Source organism: Ursus arctos, unplaced genomic scaffold (genome assembly GCF_023065955.2).
Source record: "Ursus arctos isolate Adak ecotype North America unplaced genomic scaffold, UrsArc2.0 scaffold_22, whole genome shotgun sequence".
Lineage (NCBI taxonomy): Eukaryota > Metazoa > Chordata > Mammalia > Carnivora > Ursidae > Ursus > Ursus arctos.
In genome coordinates, this window is record NW_026622897.1 from 31,120,348 (window position 1) to 31,142,385 (window position 22,038).

Genomic DNA, 22,038 nt, shown 5'->3' on the forward strand with positions numbered 1-22,038 from the left:
GAGAAGAGAAGAGAAGAGAAGGAAAAAAAAGAAAAGCAAAGCAAAGAAAGGGGGAGAAAAAGACCTTTATCTGACGTCACAAGCCTGGTCTATGGTACAATCAGGACTGTGGCTTAAGAGTATTTGCATAAAATCACTCTGTAGTAGAAGAAAGATGTCCACATGTCTCTCTAATCTTGCCAGCTCCCTGAGCAACCTCAATGTCCCTGTAAATGATCCTCTTAAAAGCATCCTAGTTTCACAATTCATGAATTTGCTGAACTTCAAAGATCTCCCCCTCCACTTCATGCTGGCCAACCACACACGCCCCTATGAGACAGAAAATGTTTGCTGTAAATACCCCAAACATCCTACGCTTCTACTTCTCCTACTCTCTGAACCCAACCTCCACCACCATGGTAAATTCCTAGTTCTTGTCACTTCCCTGTCATTCCATTCTATCAACTCTCTTCCCACGCTGTGTGCCTCTCCAGAGGTTGCCCAGGCCCCAAGACCCCCCTTTTCCTGCAAATATTCAGCATCACCTCAGATTATCTTATGCTCTTAGCACTCAGCAACTGCTGCTTCCCCAGGCCCCAGGCAGCTGATCTTCCAGTCCTGCTCCCAGAATGCTCAGAGCTATCGACAAAAATCACAGTATTCAGTGGACTGGCTCCAGAATAATAAGATCCCATCTCCACTGGAATCCTAATGGGGTCCACTGATCTCTTTTCTTTTCCCTGAATGGTCTTGTATCAAGTGCTCTCAACTGGCTTCCTAGACCGTTTCCATTTGATTTGAGTCCTTAGCTTACACTCTTCCTCCTTCATTTTCTCAAATAGAATTGCCTCCTGCCTGAGGATATGGTGGCCATCAAACTCTAACTTCCTCAGCTTCCCTCTCCCTGTCCTAGGAGGAACACCCTCCTTAACTCCCATCCTTACCACTTTGTCACCCTCACCCTGACAACATGCTTCCTTCTCTCCACCTTCTTCTCATTTTTCCCAAAAGACCACCTGTCAGAGATCTTTACTGTACCACCTCCAACCTTGTATAGAATCCCTCTCATTTCCTGAGGGGCCTTATCGCCTTAATTACTTTCTCTCTCTTCCTCTCATGACTTCCATGTCCACTTCTTCTTCCTGGCCATCAAACATTCCCCCATCCTACAAACAAGTTTTGCTTAACCTGTATTTGATTGTCAAACAACAATACTGCATTCATTAATCACTTGTAAATTATTCTACTTGACAGCCAAGTTTTTTTCAAAATGTGAGCTGAGGCAAAGAAAAAATACAATAAAGTGCTTCACTGGCAGTGAAACTATGGGCATTACTACTAGTCAAGATGCTCTCCAGATGTCAAGACAGTTTTCATTTTCTATGATTCTCTAATTCATCTCTCATTTTCTCTCTCTAGAACCTCTGGACAGAGATTCTAACAGAGCTTACTTCATCCTTCTATTGTACTAGGTTGTTGTTGGCTTGCCTAAAATTTTCTTGAGGGAAGATTTCACGTTTTATATATCTTTAACATAGTGTTTTGTGAATAATAGGTATTAATTAATTTTTATTAATTTAATTCCTGAAAGCCTTTGAGGCTGCTCTTTTCCTTGTTAAGAAGTTTAAAGAAATAAAAATAAGGAACACAGCCTTAGGGCCTAGATGGTATGGAAAATGATCCCTGCAATTTATTTGATATAGATTCTACATGCTGCCAAGGTAGGTCCTTGAGAGCAAGGCCCATTTTGATGTACATTTTGTACAGTGCCTATGTCAATGGGAATTGATGGTGAATAAATTGAAGGTGAAAGCAATGTGACTAATGGATACAGTGAGGAACCAGACTCCTATCATCTATTATCAGCTCTAGAATTACATAGATAGCCTTTAGCCTCTAACATGGGGGCTCTGAAAGTTAAATTCTTCAGCCTTAGAATAAGACATAATACCTGTACACCCAGCTGATTTCCAAAGGGTTTTGCTTAGTGTAATGGCCACAAAAGAACAAAGTATTGCTCTTTACTGAGCAAAATTAATCAATAGCCCAGTATTCCAGACAGGTCCATACGAATATGACAAAAACACATTCCATCCATTCTTCTAGGTTCTTTCAATCCAAATAGTTGTATTTGTACTCCTCCTTAATTAGAGTTGCTGGGACTTCATAGTTGCTTAATTAAATTGAAGGAATAGAAATTCTGTGATGCCTTTAGGAAAGTGATTCCAATTATAGGGCCAATCTGTCAGTAAGAGTTAAAAGGCCAAAACATTTTTAATAGCAAAGTTTCAGGGAACAAAGGGTGAATCTAATAAGTAGGAGGCATACTTAGTAATTAGTCTTGCTATTAGCTAAGTTTTATAGAAACTGCTCATAGTCTTTGACTTAAAAACTGTGGATGCAAGGCATGGGTATATAATTCAGCAATCTAAGTTCAGATGGCTTGAGTAGCCATTTGGCCTCCATTAGTAACAATACCATAATGAAGTCTCAGCTTTGCCTTTGCTGTGACAGATCAGACATCAAGCACCAGTAGTAGTTAGGTCAGGTGGGGGGGCCCATACTGTTGAGCTCATGCATATTCCCCATCTATGCCACCCTGACTACTCTGTCATTGACCCATTATGAATTTTGGGTGGCTGAGGACAGAAGCTGGCTGGCATTACCAAGAAATGTCACAATATTGACCTTGTTTTTCAACATTTCCTAAGTGATATATGTTCTCTGTATTAGTAATTGACTGCTGCATAACAAATTATCCCAAAACTTAATAATTTAAAACAATACACATTTGTTATTCCAGCTCCTGTAAGTTAGGTGTGGACACTGCTTATACGGGTCCTCTGTGTCATGTATGGGTCCTCTGCAACAAAGTGTCTGCCAGAGCAGCAATCTAATCTGAAGGCACAAATAGGAAAGGATCTGCTTCCAAGCTCCATTGGTTGTTGAAAGGACTCAATACCTTGCAGTCGTCATACTGAAGGTCTGAATTCTTTGTTGACTGTTGGTTAGAGACTGCCTTCAGTTTCTGACACATGGGCCTTCCCCCTATGGTGGTTTGCTTCATCAAAACCAGCAAGATAGGGAGAAACTGCTAGCAAGATGGAAGTACTTTTCTTACATGACATAATCTGCAAGTGACATTGCATCATCTTTGCCACAACATATTGGCTAGCTGTAGTAACCAGGCTAGCCCACAGTAAGAGAAGGGGATTATACAGGACATGGATAATAGGAGACAGATATCACTGGGGCCATCTTAGAATCTGCTTGCCACAATCTCCAGTAAGTATTTTCATGAAACACAAAGATCCACATATTTTGTGCCCACTCCTATAGGTCTGTTCACTCACTTCTTCCCTAGACCTGCCTGACTCTTATCGTTCTATATTGCTATTTCCAGGCTACTGACGACCAGCCGAGTCATTAGCTATTTCCCAGGAATAGGTATGGTATTATCCTTACCTCTGACCACTCTCAACAGAGTGTTGATGACCAGGTAATTTTGAAGCTCTACTCACTAAGAGGATTTCCCTTCATGACTCTCTTTCACCTCTGAGTGGGGGCAGAGCACTCTATTTTTAACATATACCAAACATACTAAGAGCTAACTTATTCATGAACCAGGCCCAAATTTTGTTTTGGACTTTTTGTTCTTAGTTTTAAAAATACACTTATTGAGGGGCGCCTGGGTGGCACAGAGGTTAAGCCTCTGCCTTCGGCTCAGGGCATGATCCTGGCGTTATGGGATCGAGCCCCACATCAGGCTCCTCCGCTATGAGCCTGCATCTTCCTCTCCCACTCCCCCTGCTTGTGTTCCCTCTCTCGCTGGCTGTTTCTATCTCTGTTGAATGAATAAATAAAATCTTTAAAAAAAAAATACACTTATTGCTTTATTCCTGATTGCAAATAATATGTCAATTGTGAAAATATGGAAAATAAGGCTAAAACAATGGAAATATTACTTGTGACACTGCAATTTAGAGATAATCATGCCTGTGTATATACATATACAAATACATAAATATTTATTACACGTATTTGCAAATACGTAGATACACATACACACATTACATATACATGTTATTGGATCTGGTATTTGATTGGACTGATACAGCTGCTGTTTCATGGACACAGGCAGAAGACCTAACTCCCGGAACAAAGACAAAGAACTTTATTACACAGGGCAAGGAATAATGTATAAAGCCCAGATATTTTACTTTTACTTCAGGCCATAGAGAGCCTGCCAGGCTATAGGTATAAACTCAGGGAAAGATGTCAGCACAACAGACGTAGGCAATTTGGGATTCTGTGTTCCTATTCACGTAAGTTACCACACCTTCCAGACCTGCTTAGGACTGAGTACTAATTATCATTTCTATCATATAATGGATTGTCACTTTACCTACCCAAACTCATGACTTGTTCTGACAATACTCTTAACAGGCAACTCCAGCTGCATGGCCACTTAACATCTGGTGATCAAGCACTTAGTCTCTGTTAAGACCCAACAGCACAGCAGGAACCACATTTTGAGCAGTGATCAGTTCTTGCCATAGATGACATGATCTTTCTCTAGAATTCAGCAGTATGTGCTGACTTTCAACTCAGGCCTTGAGAGATTCCACTCAGCTTTCTCATCTAAGGCTGATTATTTTATTTTATTTTTTTTCAGTCCAAAAGCTTGGAGCTGTCTTTTATTTCTCTCTTTCACAGCCCAGTGTATTTTTTAATGTTTTTTTAATTATATTATGTTAGTCACCATACAGTACATCCCCGGTTTCTGATGTAAAGTTCGCTGATTCATTAGTTGCGTATAACACCCAGTGCACCACGCAATACGTGCCCTCCTTACTACCCATCACCGGTCTATCCCATTCCCCCACCCCCCTCCCCTCTGTAGCCCTCAGTTTGTTTCTCAGAGTCCATAGTCTCTCATGTTTCATTCCCCCTTCTGATTACCCCCCTTTCTTTATCTCTTTCGTCCCCTACCGATCTTCCTAGTTCTTATGTTCCATAGATGAGAGAAATCATATGACAATTGTCTTTCTCTGCTTGACTTATTTCACTTAGCATTATCTCCTCCAGTGCCGTCCATGTTGTAGCAAATGTTGAGAACTCATTCTTTCTGATAGCTGAGTAATATTCCATTGTATATATGGACCACAACTTCTTAATCCAGTCATCTGTTGAAGGGCATCTCGGCTCCTTCCACGATTTAGCTATTGTGGACATTGCTGCTATGAACATTGGGGTGCATATGGCCCTTCTCTTCACTACGTCTGTCTCTTTGGGGTAAATACCCAGTAGTGCAATGGCTGGGTCATAGGGTAGCTCAAGTTTTAACTTTTTAAGGGACCTCCACACTGTTTTCCAGAGTGGCTGTACCAACTTGCATTCCCACCAACAATGTAGGAGGGATCCCCTTTCTCCACATCCTCTCCAAAAATTGTTGTTTCTTGCCTTGTCTATTTTTGCCATTCTAACTGGCGTAAGGTGGTATCTCAGTGTGGTTTTGATTTGAATTTCCCTGATGGCTAATGATTTTGAACATTTTTGCATGTGTCTGTTAGCCATTTGTATGTCATCATTGGAAAAGTGTCTGTTCATATCTTCTGCCCATTTTTTGATTTGTTTATTTGTTTCTCACATACTGAGTTTGAGAAGTTCTTTGTAGATCTTGGATACCAGTCCTTTATCTGTAGCATCATTTGAAAATATCATCTCCCATTCTGTGGGCTGCCTCTTAGTTTTTTTTGACTGTTTCCTTGGCTGCACAGAAGCTTTTAATCTTGATGTAGTCCCACAAGTTCATTTTATCTTTTGTTTCTCTTGCCTTTGGAGATGTGTCATGAAAAAGGTTGCTTTGGCCGATGTCGTAGAGGTGCTGCCTATGTTCTCCTCTAGGATTTTGATGGATTCCTGTCTCATATCAAGGTCTTTCGTCCATTTGGAGTTTATCTTTGTGTACGGTGCGAGAGAGTGGTCAAGTTTCATTCTTTTGCATGTAGCTGTCCAATTTTCCCAGCACCATTTATTGAAGAGACTGTCTTTTTTCCACTGGATGTTTTTTCCTGCATTGTCAAAGATTAGTTGCCCAAAGAGCTGAGGGTCCATTTCTGGGTTCTCTATTCTGTTCCATTGGTCTATGTGTCTGTTTTTGTGCCAGTACCATGCTGTCTTTGTGATCACAGCTTTGTAGTACAGCTCGAAATTCGGCATTGTGATGCCCCCAGCTTTGTTTTTCCTTTTCAACAGTTCCTTGGAGATTCGGGGCCTTTTCTGTTTCCATACAAATTTAAGGACTATTTGTTCCAGTTCTTTGAATAATGTCCTCGGTATTTTGATCGGGATAGTACTGAAAGTGTAGATTGCTCTGGGTAGCATGGACATTTTAACTACGTTAATTCTTCCAATCCATGAGCATGGAATATTTTTCCATCTTTTTGTGTCTTCCTCAATGTCTTTCAAGAGTGATTTATAGTTTCTAGAATATAGGTCCTTTACGTCTCTGGTTAAGTTAATTCCAAGGTAACGTATGGTTTCTGGTGCTATTGTAAATGGGATGGATTCCCTAATTTCTCTTTCTTCAGTCTCGTTATTCGTGTATAGAAATGCAACTGATTTCTGAGCATTGATTTTGTATCCCGCCACATTACTGAATTGCTCTATAACTTCTAATAGTTTGGGCGTGGATTCTTTTGGGTTTTCCATATAGAGTATCATGTCATCTGCGAAGAGAGACATTTTGACTTCTTCTTTGCTGATTTGGATACCTTTTATCCCTTTTTCTTGTCTGACTGCTGTTGCAAGGACTTCTAGTACTATGTTGAATAATAGTGGCGAGAGTGGTCATCCTTGTCGTGTTCCTGATCTTAAGGGAAAGGCTAAGGCTGATACTTTTAGCATCACTGGATCTAAAAGGCAGAACTGCTCTTACCTTGTTGGAAAGTCATCTGTTGCTCTGGGTCTGACTCAAAACTGACAGCCTTCTGAGTCACTTCATAAATGGGTTGGAACAGTATTTTCAAGTATGGCATATGCTGTTTCTAAAGCCCAAAAATGCTATAAGCTTTAAACTTCTGGGGAAGATGATGGAGTAATAGGCCCCTAAGTTCACATTGTTCCATGGATACATTTAGATAATAGCCACATCAGTGTAAAAACACTAGAAAATGACCCAAAGACTGGCAGAATGAACTCTCCACAGCTAAAGGTAGAGAAGAGGCCACATCCTAGAGGGTAGGAAGGGCAGACATGCAGTCAGAAGCTAGACAGACCACCAGGACTGTGCCTGGGAGTAAGAAATGCTGTAGGCATGGATAGGGGAGAAAAACATACTCTCACACCAGGGAGCCTGCAAAAAATTTGGCCTTGAAAACCAGCGGGGCTGAAATCTTGAGTTCTTACAATCAGCAGGGCTTAAAACCTAGAACTTTAAAAATCAGCAGACTCATGGGAAAGCTGGGAAGGAAACAGAAAACTGATCCCTGCCCTTAAGGAGACAGCACAATAAATAGTCTTACAGAGATACAGCATAAAAACAGTTTTTTAAAAAATATCTGGGGAAGACAGCAGGGAGATTTGTTTACTAATCTCAGAGCTCTCATGCTAGAAGGGCACAGGTTGTTGGGAGACTTCTCTAGGAACAAAGATGCTGCCAGGCGTCATTATCCCCCCGCCACCCCAAGCCTAGACACATGGACACCTGTAGGAACCAACACAGTGCCAACCCCCTAACTAACTCGCTAACAGCTCACCTTACCCCCATGTTCTCCTGTGGACAAACTCCCTCCAGCCAGGTCTCAGTTCCAGGTTCCATCCCACACAAAGCTTGCTAATATCAGGCATCCAACCCCTGCATGCTTCTGTGGATCCACCCCTCCCCAACCCAGCCTACCTTGGTCCCGGCAGCTCCAGGTCCCCTCCCTCCACCTCAGACGTTGTTGGAGCAGCATGCCCCACCCAACATATTCTTCTGCAGTTCTGTGCTACTACATCTCTGGGGAATACCTGGTCTGACTCAAGCCCAAGGAGGCCCCAGACTGACCCACTAACAACACAGGGACAAAATCCTGCTCAAAACAGACAAAGAGAGCCATTGCTGATGACTGGACTGAAGGCAGAAGTGGCTCAGCCACAATAGCAGTGCACATATAACACACACAGGAGACTCCCATGAAGTGTCAGGTTTTGGTGAAGAGAGGACATTGCACTATAGGGCACTGATGGACCTCCTCTTCATAAGACCACTACTTTCAAGAGCAGGAAACATAGCTGACTTTTCTAACAAATAGAAACAAACAGAGTTAGACAAAATGGGTAGACAGAGAAATATGTCCCAAATGAAAGAACAGGACAAAAATAGAGCAAGGGAGCTAAACAAAATGGAGATAAGTATCATGCCTGATAGAAATTTAAAGTAACGGTCATAAAAAATACATAAGTAAGTAAGTAAGTAAGTAAGTAAATAAATAAATAAATAAGAAAGTAATAAGTAATGGTCATAAAGATACTCACTGGACTTGAGAAAAAGAGTGGAGGACCTAATTGAGACCCTTAATGATGAGACAGAATACATAAAAAAGAACTAATCAGAGATGACGAACTCAATAAATGAAATTAAAAATACACTAAATGGAATAACTAGTACACTACAGGAAGCAAAAGAATAGATCAGTGAACTGGAAAACAATCAGTCTGAAGAGGAGAAATAAAAACTTAATAATAAATGAAAGTAGACTTAGGGAGCTTAGCAACACCATCAAGCATAATAACATTCATATCATAGGGATCCCAGAAAAGAGACAAAAGAGGCCAGAAAATTTATTTGAAGAAATAATAGCTGAAAACTTCCTGAATATGGGAAAAGGAACAGAAATCTAGATCCAGGAGACACAGAGACCCTCTAACAAAATCAGCCCAAGGAGGTCCACAGTAAGACACAAAGGAATTAAAATTGCAAATATAGTGATAAAGAGAATTTTTAAAGTAGCAAGAGAAAGAAAACAATTACATACAAGGGAAACCCCATAAGGCTATATGCTGATTTTTTCAGAAGAAACTTTGCAGGCCAGAAGACAGTGGCATGAATAGCTAAATCATGGAAGGAGCCAATATGCCCTTCAACAGATGACTGGATTAAGAAGATGTGGTCCATATATACAATGGAATATTATTCAGCCATCAAAAAGAACGATTTCTCAACATTTGCTACAACATGGACGGGACTGGAGGAGATAATGCTAAGTGAAATAAGTCAAGCAGAGAAAGACAATTATTATATGGTTTCACTCATTTATGGAACATAAGAAGTAGGAAGGTCGGTAGGAGAAGAAAGGGAAGAAGGGGGGGTAAAGAGAAGGGGGAATGAACGATGAGAGACTATGGACTCTGGGAAACAAACTGAGGACTTCAGAGGGGAGGGGGTAGGGGAATGGGATAGGCTGGTGATGGGTATTAAGGAGGGCACGTATTGCATGGTGCACTGGGTGTTATACGCAAACAATGAATCATGGAACTTTACATCAAAAACTAGGGATGTACTGTATGGTGACTAACATAATATAATTAAAAAATATTATTAAAAAAAAAAAAAGAAGGAGACAGTGGCATGATACACTCAAAGTGGTGAAAGGAAAAAACTAAAAACTTGCAGCCAAGAATAGTCTATCCAGCAAGGCTATCAGTCAGAATAGATGGAGGGATAAACAGTTTCCCAGACAAACAAAAGTTAAAGGAATTCATGACCATTAAAACAAACCTAAAAGAAATGTTAAAGGGGACTCTTTGAGTGGAAAGTAAGTCGATCATAATTAGGAGTAAGAAAAGTAGGCAACACAAAAGCAGTACATTCATAAAAATCAGTCAAGATATACACAAAATAAAAAGATGTAAAGTATGATACTGTAACCTAAAACGATAGGGGGAAAGGAGTAAAGAATGGGTTCAAATGTAAGCAACCATCAACTTAATACAGACTGCTAAATGCAGAATATGTTACATACAAACCTAATGGTAACCACAAATCAAAAACCAGTAATAGAAGAATAAAGAGAAAGGAAGCCAAGTATGTCACTAAAGAAAGCCAACAAACTGAGAGAGGAGAGCAAGACAAGAAAGGTACAGAGAAGAACTACAAAAACAATCATAAAACAAGTTAACAAAATGGCAATAAGGACATAACTATCAATAATTACTTTCAGTGTAGATGTACAAAATGCTCCAATCAAAAGACAGGGTGATGGAATGGATAAAAAAGTAAGACCAATCTATATATAGACCTAAAGACACAAGCAAGTTGAAAACAAAGGGACAGAAAAGCAGTTATCATGCGAATGGAGGTGAAAAGAAACCTAGAGTAGCAATACTTATACAAACTAGCATTTGAAACAAAGACTGTAACAAGAGACAAAGAAAGACACTTTATCATCATGAAGGGAACAATTCAACAAGAAGTTATAGCAATTTTAAATATTTACCCACCCAACATGGGAGCACCCAAATGTATAAGGCAGCTAATAACAAACACTAAGGCACCAATTTATAAGCAATACAATAATACTAGAGGACTGTAACACCCCACTTAGATCAATGGATAGATTGTGCAAACAGAAAATCAACAAGGAAACAGTGGCTTTGAATGACACACTGAACCAGACAGATTTAACAGATATATTCAAAATATTCTATCCTACAGCACAACACAAATTTTTCTGGAAGTGCACATGGAACATTCTCTAGAAAAGATTACATATTAGGCCACAAAATAAGTCTCAATATATTCAAAAAGATCAAAGTCATACCTTGCATCTTTTCTGACCACAAAGCTATGAAACTAAAAATAAGCTACAGAAAAAAAAAAAAATCAGGAAACACCAAATACACAAAGGTTAAATAACATGCTACTAAATAATGAATGGGTCAACCAACAAATCAAAGAAGAAATCAAAAATACATGGAAACACATGAAAATGAAAATATAATGGTCCAAAATCTTTGGGATGCAGCAAAAGTGGTTCTAAAAGAGTTTATAACAATACAGGCCTACTTCAAGAAGCAAGAAAATACTCAAATATACAACTTAAATTTATGCCTAAAGGTGCCAGGAAAAGAACAGACAAAACCCAAAAGCAGGAAAGGGCAGAAAATAATAAAGATTAGAGCAGAAATAAACAAAATAGAAACTAAAAAAAAAAAAAGAAAGAAAGAAAAAGAAGAAAAAAGAAAAAAAAGAAAGAGAAAGAAAGAAAAAGAAAAGAAGAACAATAGAATAGATCAATGAAACCAGGAGCTGGCTCTTTGAAAAAGATCAACAAAATCAATAAGATTTTAATCAGAATCATAAAAAGAGAGAGAGAGAGAGGACTCAAACAAAATCAGAAATGAAAGAAGATAAATAATAACTGACACCACAGAAATACAAAGGATTAGAAGAGAATATTATGAAAAATTACATGCTAATAAAATAAATAAAACCTACAAGAAATGGATAAATTCCTAGAAACATATAACCTCATAAAACTAAATTAGGAAGAAACAGAAAATTGGAACAAATGGATTACCAGCAATAAATTGAATCAGTAATCAAAAAACTCACAAAAAACAAAAGTCCAGGACCAGAGAGCTTCACGAGTGAATTCTGCCAAACATTTAAGGAACAGTTAATACCTATTCTCAAACTATTCCAAAAAATAGAAGAGGGAGAGAAGCATCAGAATTCATTCTATGAGGCCAGCACTACCCTGATACTGAAACCAGATAAGGACACTACAAAAAAAAAAAAAAAAAAAAAAATACAGGCCAATAGCTCTGATGAACACTGATGTAAAAATCCTCAACAAAATATTAGCAAACTGAATCCAACAATACATTTTAAAAAAATCATTCACCACAGTCAAGTGGGATTTATTCCTGTTATGCAAGCATGGTTCAATATTTACACATCAGTCAATATGATACATCACATCAACAAAAAAAAAAGGATAAAAACCATATGATCATTTCAATAGATGCAGAAAAAGCATTTGACCAAGTACACTATCCATTCATGATAAAAATTCTCAACAAAGTAAGTTTAGAAAGAACATACCTGAACATAATAAACGCCATATGTGAAAAAGCTAACATCATACTCAATGGTGAAAAACGGAGCCTTTAACCTAAGGTCAAGAACAAAAAAAAGATGCCCACTCTTACCAGTTTTATTCCACGTAATACTAGAAGTCCTAACCACAGCAATCAGACAACAAAAAGAAACAAAAGGCATCCAAATTGATAAGGAAAAAGTAAAACATTCACTATTTTGCAGATGACATGATACTATATATAGAAAACCCTAAAGAGTTCACCAAAAAACTACCATGACGGATAAATTAATTCAGTAAGGTCACTGGATACAATATCAACATACAGAAATCTGTTACATTTTTATACATCAATAATCAACCAGCAGAAAGGGAAACTAAGAAAACAATCCCATTTATAACTATAACAAAAATAATAAAATATTTACGAATACACTTAACCAATGAGGTGAAAGATCTATACTCTGTAAACTATAAAACACTGATGAAAGAAACTGAAAGCAACACAAACAAATGGAAAGACGTTCCATGGTCATGGACTGGAAAAACAAGCAACGTGAAAATGTCCCTACTACCCAAAGCAACCTACAGATTTCATGCAATCCCTATCATAATAACAACAACATTTTTCATAGAACTAGAACAAATAATCCCAAAATTTGTATGGAACCACAAAAGAACCCAAGTAGCCAAAGCAATCTTGAAAAAGAAGAACGAAACTGGAGATACCACAATCCCAGATTTCAAGATACCCTACACAAAGCTATAGTAATCAAAATAGTATGGTACTGGCACAAAATAGACACATAGATCAACAGAACAGAATAAAGAGTCCAGAAGTAAACCCACAATTATATAGTCAATTAATCTTTGACCAAGGAGGCAAGAATATGCAATGAAAATAAGACAGACTCTTCAACAAATGGTGCTGGGAAAACTGGACAACAACATGCAAAAAAGAATGAAACTGGACCAGTTTTTTTACGTTGTACACAAAAATAAGCTCAAAATGGATTAAAGACCCAAATCTGAGACCTGAAACCATAAAGATCCTAAGAGACAGCACAGGCATAATTTCTCTGACATCAGCTGTAGCAATGTTTTTCTAGATATGTCCCCTGAGGGAAGGGAAGCAAAAGCAAAAATAAACTACTGGGACTATATCAAAATAAAAAGGAAAGAGTAATCAAAGCTAAAAGATAATCTCCTGACTGGGAGAAGATATTTGCAAATGACATATCTGATGAAAATTTATAGTGTCCAAAATATCTAAAGAACTTATAAAACATACAAAAAAAAACAAAACAAAACAAAAACAATAAAAAATGGGCAGAAGACGTGAACAGACATTTCTCCAAAGAAGACATACAGTTGACCAAAAGACACATGGAAAGATTCTCAACATCACTCATCACCAGGGAAATGCAAATCAAAACCATGATGAGCTATCACCTCACAACTGTCAGAATAGCTAAAATCAAAAACATAAGAAACAGCAAGTGTTGATGAGGATGTAGAGAAAAAGGAACACTTGTGCACCGTTAGTGGGAATGGCAATGGTGAAGCCACTGTGGAAAATAGGAAAATGGAGGTTCCTCGAAATGTTAAAAAATGGAACTACCATGTGGTCCAGTAATTCCACTACTGGTTACTCATCCAAGGAATATGAAAAAAAGTAATTCAAAAAGACATATGTACCCCTATGTTTACTGCAACATTATTTACAATAGCCAAATTATGGAAGCATCACAAGTGTCCACCAATAGATGCATAAGATGAAGCAATAACTTTATCTTTAAAAAGATGTCTTGATTTGCCTTAGACTACTTTATCATTGTGCAGGTCTCTGAAAGATCATAAAGTTTACTTTCTACTCTCTGGTTCCTTACATGGGAATTCGTACTGCTTGCTACTTCCTACTCACCAAGTCAGATTAACGTGATGTCATCAATATAGTAGACTGCCATGATGTTGGGTGGAATGAACAGGAATAGTAAGTACCAAAGGACTAGATAGTCTCTAGTCCTAAGCCACTTTAGTTAGAGAGAAGGGAAATATAAAAATCAAACAACCATAAATTTTATGTTGTTCTTATCAACTTTACTGTAGGAGCCAAAAAAAAAAAAAAAAAAGAGTTTAGAGAAAGGCAAGAGCATTATAAGTCAGATGCTTGGCTGTCACCAACGCTTAGACCCAGAATTATACACAGGCTAAAACACAGATGGATGTGTTGATTATTCATATATGCTATGTATACAATCCAAAGAGTTTCCATATCAGTTGGAAGACCTGGTATCACATAGCCATTTAGGAATCCACATAGAGGCTTTGTCATCTTCAATACATGCTTTCCTAGGTCTCCTCAGAATTTGATATGCCATTAGAGGAAATTGTTTCATGTGCAAGTTTTATGAATCTGGAAGTGGCACACATCTTCTCAAATTGTTTTGGCTGGGACTCAGTCACATAGCTATACCTAACCACAATCAAGACCGAAAAACATATTCTAGCCACAGGACTGATTACATAATTAACAGGACACTGTTCAAAATGAAAATGAGGGAATTCCTGTTCAAAAAGCAGGGGGAAAAAGTGCTGTTAAAGATACTAAATATAAACTTTTAACTTTTTGATACAGTCTCTGTCTCAATTTACCATGGTGTTTTTTTATTTCATATTGAATGTCATTCTAAGAGCTAAAATTTTAGATTATTAGCCTGAACTTTGCTATTCATCTTTGTGTTGTGCATCTTTTGATGCAAATATGAGTATTTAATTCATATGTCGAATCACTAAACTTCACAATTGCTTTTTATAGCTTACGTAAGAATGCATATTTTGTTCTTAGCAGAACAATGGAAACAGTGTGTAAAACAAACTCAAGTATTTCAATTTCACTTCTTGATACATTCTGCCAACACTCTACCTTCAGCTTACTGGTGAGTTAGGAAGAACCAAAAGGAAAAGTCACTCTGGGTCACCCTATCTTTCCTCTCCTTTTACATCATCATTTTCATATACGTGGTTGGCTAACATAAGGAAGTAAGATGAGTAAGAAATGATAGCATAGTGTTTCTTTCCATTTATGTTTCTTAGGACATCACCACCTTCTGCTTTCAAAGCAAGTTCAGGTTCAAAGGGTGTCCCAAGGTGGCCTCTCAAGGTTGTCAGTGACCCCGTTTCCTTAGTCACAGGCGTAACACATTTGTCTTATACTTGCTCTGAGTCTCACTGAACTCCCACACATGGTGGGTGCACCAGAATTCTATGCTTTATGAGGCAACACAAACACTATACGCAACTGGGTCAGTAAGGGGCCATGGATGTGCATTATTGTGTGTAGCTCCCCGGCACATCTGCATGCTCTATTATCCCAGTGGACTTCATCTACGATTACAGGGTCAAGAATAAAATTACTAAGAAACTTGCGGATGGTGACAGCCAAGCATTAAACCAATCACCGAGCCCTGTGAGCATGGTGCCCAGTGAAACTTCAAAGATTGCACACTCATGAAGCCAGCCCTGCCTGCATACCGAGAAAGACGTTAAGAAGAATTTAGTTTTCTGAAACAAAATTTTGTGAAAGAGTTAATGCTTGAGAAAATCTAGGTGCATAAACAGTATAGTTTCTGCGGTTCATTTATTTGCTGTTTACAATTATGATAGTCATATACCAATATGCATGCCTAATATATACATGTGTCAGAACTTTGCAGTTTTGTCTTTTTTTCTAATCTATATGTAACCAGTCTCAAAAAGAACCTCAGTAAATCTTAAAGAAGTGACATTTAGCCTAATCAAACCTAACTGCAGACATGAAATATTACTCCTTTCTATAACATCTATAACATCACTAATGGTTCTATCCATTGTTGACAATTCCAAGCATTGGAGAACTTGTTTATTCTCAGGCATTCCATTTGCAGAAAGTCCTCAACAAAGCAAATCTGCATCAAATCAAGTGATATAAAAATATTAGACTGCATATTTTCATGGCATAAAGCACTGTCCATTATAAAATTTGACTAAGGAAATATTATATTTAGGAACCACCTAGGCAATAATATTGTTGGGAGCATAAAAATATTGTCTTCCATTCATGATTACTGATAGACAATTTGATAATTTCCCAATGAGGAAATATCCTAGCCAGCAGACAGCTGGGGACAGGCAAATGAGCCCGCAAAGCCTGTGGTCTCTAGGATGTCATGTCTTCCATTTTGATGCGCTGGTGAGAGACAATATGAGCAGTAGAAAATGAACAGTGTAGAGTTTAAAAACATCTAAATTCAAATCTCAGTTACACAATTTGTCCCAGGTCTCATTAACTACATGAAGGTAAAGTAGACACTTAAGATCTCTGTCTCTGTTTTCTCATCTGGAAACTAAGAATAGCTACTTCACAGGAATGGTAAGAGAATTGGACAAATCAGATGAGCTGATACACATCAGTGTCCTTTATATAAAATAAGGTGCTATACAAATATAGATACTGTTATACCTTCTAGTACTTAAAGTACATAAGTGAATGTAAATTATCAGCTGGAGCTGAGAGAGTAATTGACTAAAAGCAAACCAAGATATATGAAAAATGAAGGAAAAAGCGAATGAGAGAAACAAATACCGTTAGAGAAGAAAATGTTCTGCCTTCTGCATTGAAGAGTAACATCTTTATACCCAATTTAATGCTACATGTTATCAAAAAAATTTTTTAAATAGTAAGAAGCAGTAGAAAAACTGATCCTAACCTTTCCAAGTGCTTCCTATTACAATATGGAGGCAGAAGACCTGGTGGCCTTACTATTTACTTGACTTATTCTGGGTTTTTTTGTTAAGGATATGGCCAATTTGAGGTTCATTTTTCCCCATCTGTAAAATGGGAATGATAAATCTCTATCTTCCCAAACTGCTGATGAAAATTAACTGAGAAAGCATCTGTGAAAATATACTATGAATATGTGAGCTGTTAGTGTGATTCAGCTCACAGATGGGCTGGTACAAATATTGATAGGATAACAATTCACAGGCTCCACCAGGGGCTGCAGTTATGCTACTACCTATTGATATTTGAAGCATGAACAAGGGAGCAGCAGAGCGATAATCAGGATGAAGAATCTTTGGGAAACTGTATTTATTTCTCTGTAGAAATTACAATTAAGACTTTAGCTCAAGGAGAGACAGTGAGATCTGATGCCATCAGGCTATGTTCCAGAGTTTCAGATTCCCCTTACACACTTGGAACTCGTAATTTCTATTTGACAAACATGGCTATAAACCTGAAACAGGACAAACATAATTAAAGACCAAATGACTGTTCTTTAATGAGAAACAAGCTCCTTTTTAACTCCAACAGCCTTGAGTGTTGCAGTATGGCTCAAGGAGTTTAACATGGAAATACAATTCAGTGGAGAAATGGTGACTTCAATAGAAGCTTTATCACTCTTTAGGTTCCTTTTAAATCTCTCTCTTTTTTTTTAAGATTTTATTTATTTATTTGACAGAGATAGAGACAGCCAGCGAGAGAGGGAACACAAGCAGGGGGAGTGGGAGAGGAAGAAGCAGGCTCATAGCGGAGGAGCCTGATGTGGGCTCGATCCCATAATGCCGGGATCACGCCCTGAGCCGAAGGCAGACGCTTAACCGCTGTGCCACCCAGGTACCCCTTTAAATCTAATTCTTAAACCTCGGTTGCTCCCCAAGAATGGGATGGTGATAACAACAAATTCACAGTACATGAACTCTTGGATTGTTTATTTGTTTGCTTGTTTATATGTTTATTGTGTTTGTTTGCTGCATAACATGCTCCCTTTCCCTGGAAAGAGCACACCTATTTCCTTGGGTAGAACTGACTCTTTGATTCTCTGTAGTCTTGGTGAATCTTAAATAAAGTTAATATTTCTTTCTTGAAGGGAAGGTTGGGTGGTTCATGATTCAAGCTTCGCCAATAAGACACTCAGCGTAAAGACAAAGGACTCAAAAAGATGGCTGACCTGACTCATTCTGCAGTGTTATCTGATGAGACTGTGATTAACTCATGTTACCTGATTTCCCAAGAGCTCCTTGTTTACAAACCCTTCTCACTGTGATTCCTCGAATATCCCTTTGGTTCTGTGAGATGACTCATACATTTTCATTAAACAACCTCTGTTTCAATTAGCTAGAATGGGTTTCTGTTGCCAGACACCAAAACTAAAACAAACACCCCAAAATAAGCAAAAACAAAAAAATGCCATGATACCCCAACTTCGTGGTGCTCAGAGGAAATTATGTCAGTCAACTATAAGACTTTGTGGAAACAACTGCTGTTGATTTATTTTCCACTGTGCCTTTAACCAAGGAGACAATTTGAAAGTAAACCTGCCCATCTTTATAAGGCAGAAACTCCTTTATAAGGCAGAAACTGTTCTTCAGTCTCACCTAGGAAAGAGCATTTCTTGGTGGCATTTAGACCTGCCACAAACAGAAATTTTGGTGTAGTCCAATTTATCTATTTTTTTGTTATTGTCTCATTGTGCTTTTAATGTCATATCCAAGAAATCCTTGCTAAATCCATTGTCATGAAGATTTTTCCTGTTTTTTTTCTAAGATTTCTGTAGTTTTAAGTCTTACATTTAGGTCTCTGATTCACTTCAAGTTAGGTCACAATTAGAAATTTAAACACTATTATTCAAGAAATCTTGACCTCACTTAGTGGAAGTTCTAACCAAAGTAGTTTAAGAAGTCAAAATCCCTGAATAGGAGCAAATACTGGCAATTCAGGTAGTCCTTCAGGCGCAGTGTATGGAAAACTATGGGTTTGTTAAAGTGTGGTTTGGATACCATTCCACTTTCTTTATAACAACACTCTTGGTCCTTCCATCACTCAAGGCCAGTCCTCCTCCATGTCCTTCAAGATCCTGCTCCCTTCAGACTTCGAACCAACCACGACCAAGGTGTGTGCTGGGAAAGAGAGCTGCCCTTTATGGAGTACCTGCTGTGTGCCAGAAACTACTGTATTATCTCATTTCACAGCATAAGAAAAAAAGTTTGCCCTTATCTGCTCAAGATATGGCTCCATTTAGGGGCTCCTTGGGTGGCTCAGCTGGTTAAGTGGCTGACTTTGGCTCAGATCATGATCTCAGGGTCCTGGGATCAAGACCCATGTTGGGATCTGTGCTCAGGAGGGAGTCTGCTCCTCCCTCTCCCTTTGCCCCTCCCCTGTTCATGTGTGCTCTCTCTCAAATAAATAAAAATATCTTTTAAAAACAAAATGATATGGCTCCATCTGCACTCAAATGAGGAATTCAAAGACGAAAAACCTTTCAAATCCATGTATGCCTTCACTCATTTGTTCATTTACTCTTGTTTTCTGATAACTACTGAGCACCAACTATGCACCAGGCATCATGCTAAGATCTGTAAATATGGCTATAAACAAGTCTACAAAGAATTCAATGCAAGTGATTCATTAAATAACTTCAAAGAAATCACGGAGAATGGTAGGTTCCTATTTGACATTTGGGAGCAAGCAACTCCTCAGCCAAAAAATCTTGGATCTATACATCACCGGATCCTATTCAGGAGGCCATTCCACATTCTTCTTAGATCACTTACAATACATAGAATCAGATTTGAAGCCACAGTGTTTGGAATTTTGATCAGATGAGAGACCAGCTGGTATAAGCATAGGCAGGAGAAATGATACCACACTGTCCCCTGTGAAATCTAGTGACAATTCAATAATGTCTCATTCTCACCCTCTCTCACTCATCAAAAGATGACTGCCCATTAAAATCCAATAAAAACAAATACAGAAGTTCATTTCTTTGCTAACTTCAAAGAGAGCCACAGATGTTACTAATTTCCCACAATTTTGCCACCCTGACTTTGTCCTGCACATTTCCCAGTTATAATCTCAGGCATTGTCAGAATATGTCCTGATCCCTGTATTTTAAAGCACATGTACATTTACAATGAAGATCGCATACGGTTTCATGAAAATTTTTGCCTAAGATAGAGGATGAAAACTGCCCTTTATTGAGGTTTAAAAAAATTTTTTTTGTTGTTCTTGCCCCTCTGTTTCCTTCTATTGTGGTGAGTTTTTGAGGTTTTGGTTTTGGTTTGCTGAGGGTTTTTCTCAAAAACTTCATAGTCCACCTACAGGAGGTGGTGTCCTTCAGCATTTCCCATATGCCGATCCTCCATCAACTTAGGACAAAAATTAACACTGAACCAGATGACTCATTTTTATCAGAAAGTGAGCTACACTTTAAGCCTAACTGCTGTCAACTTCACTGGGAAGGGGAGGTAGAGGTCTGTGAAGAAAGGTTTCTTAGAGACAATGAAAGACATCTAAAGTGGATCAACAGGACAAGCGCACCCATACCTCGTGTTTTCTGACACGAACAGACACTTTAGCAGCACAATAGTTTATATTCACAAGATGTCAGGCTATTGAAAGAGTTCTTCAGACTTCTGGAAATATCCCTCTAATGAGAAATTAAAGCTGAAAGAGTGATAGTATCAGAGAGATTTTTTTTCTCTCTACTTTCTTTTGCTTGAGAAACAAAATCCCTGAATACTCTTTTGTGATTGGACTTATTGACCATTTCTGCAGGCTTGGGGGAATTGCTTTACATGACTATTTAGAAGACTCAATTCAGGTGGGGAAGGTTGCGACCTGTCAGCTAACCCATCCTCCCTCAGGGAGAGTTCAAAAGGAAGAAGAGAGTGAACACTGATACGCAGCACTTAGGAAGTGCTGTTCACCTGGGTTCAGAGGTTGCTTTACCTTGATGATACCTATTTTTGTTTATTCAGCAACTGCCCTCCACAAGCACCTGGTCAAGCATTGACCCAACTGAGATTTCAGCTCCTAAATCATAAAAAAGAGGCAGAAAGCAAAGGTAGAGAAAGATGAGAACAGGTGAATCCAGTTTACCTGATCATCCAGGAATCCTAGGTAAGCCATGGAGAGCCCCCCGCCCCCCTTGTCTGCTTCCCCAAGACGCAAGACATATAAATGACCCAGTGTGGAAATACAGCAATTCAAAATTCAACTTACTTTTCTTCCAAGTAGTTAAGCAAGCTACCATGCAGGAGCCTGATTTGCGGAAATCTAACACATTACAACTCAAATTCATGTATGCCCTCAGAATACATTTAAGATTCTGAGGCTTCTTGTCTATGACCTAGTGTCTGGGGCCTCCTCTGTGACCGGCAGAGATCCTGACTGTCTCATCCATCATGTGTCCCCATACCTGGCACTGTGCCTAAAACACAGTAGAGTCTTGATAAGTGTGTGATGAATGAAGGAAAGAAAAAGGGAAAATAAAATAAAGCCAAAATCATTATCAAATGTGCTATATGTCACTTACTTCTATTAGGATTCTGGGTTTTTTTATGTTTTGACTTTCCATTTTGTCTAACTTGATAAACTGGGAGTTCAGACGTTAAGAGGTTTTTCTCTGTTTTGATTTTTAGATTAGGGCTGAGGGCAGATATCATAAATTTTTGTCCCCCCTGCTGTTAGTCTCCAGCAGGACTTCCAGGCTTTTCTCTGTTCCTCTATGTTATCACTTCTCTCTCCCCCAACAATGTAAATAGGCCCATGTTTCCAAAAAGAAAAACCTTATCTAGGAGCACAGCCATCAGCCCCTATTAGGCAAACCCCTCCATGGGCCAAAGCAGTAACAGAACACAAGAGATGTTCTGGTCATCTCTCTTCTTCCCCTGCTTCTGCACTCTGGGGCCTCACATGCTCTTACAAGCCTAGGAGAATAAGGCAAGTACGAGAGCCTGCTTCCCCTTTTTCTCATTCCAAGTCCCCTACCTTTCTCCTCCCTCCTCCACTGTTTCATGCTCTTTACTTTCTTTCTCTTTCTTGTTCCTGCCCAGTGTGACTGCATTTGTCTCCTTGTTCACAGACACTCCTCTCGTTCCAGGGGCTAGGAAGCACAGGCTTGTTCAGAGTTGTCTTTCCAGATCTCTGTTG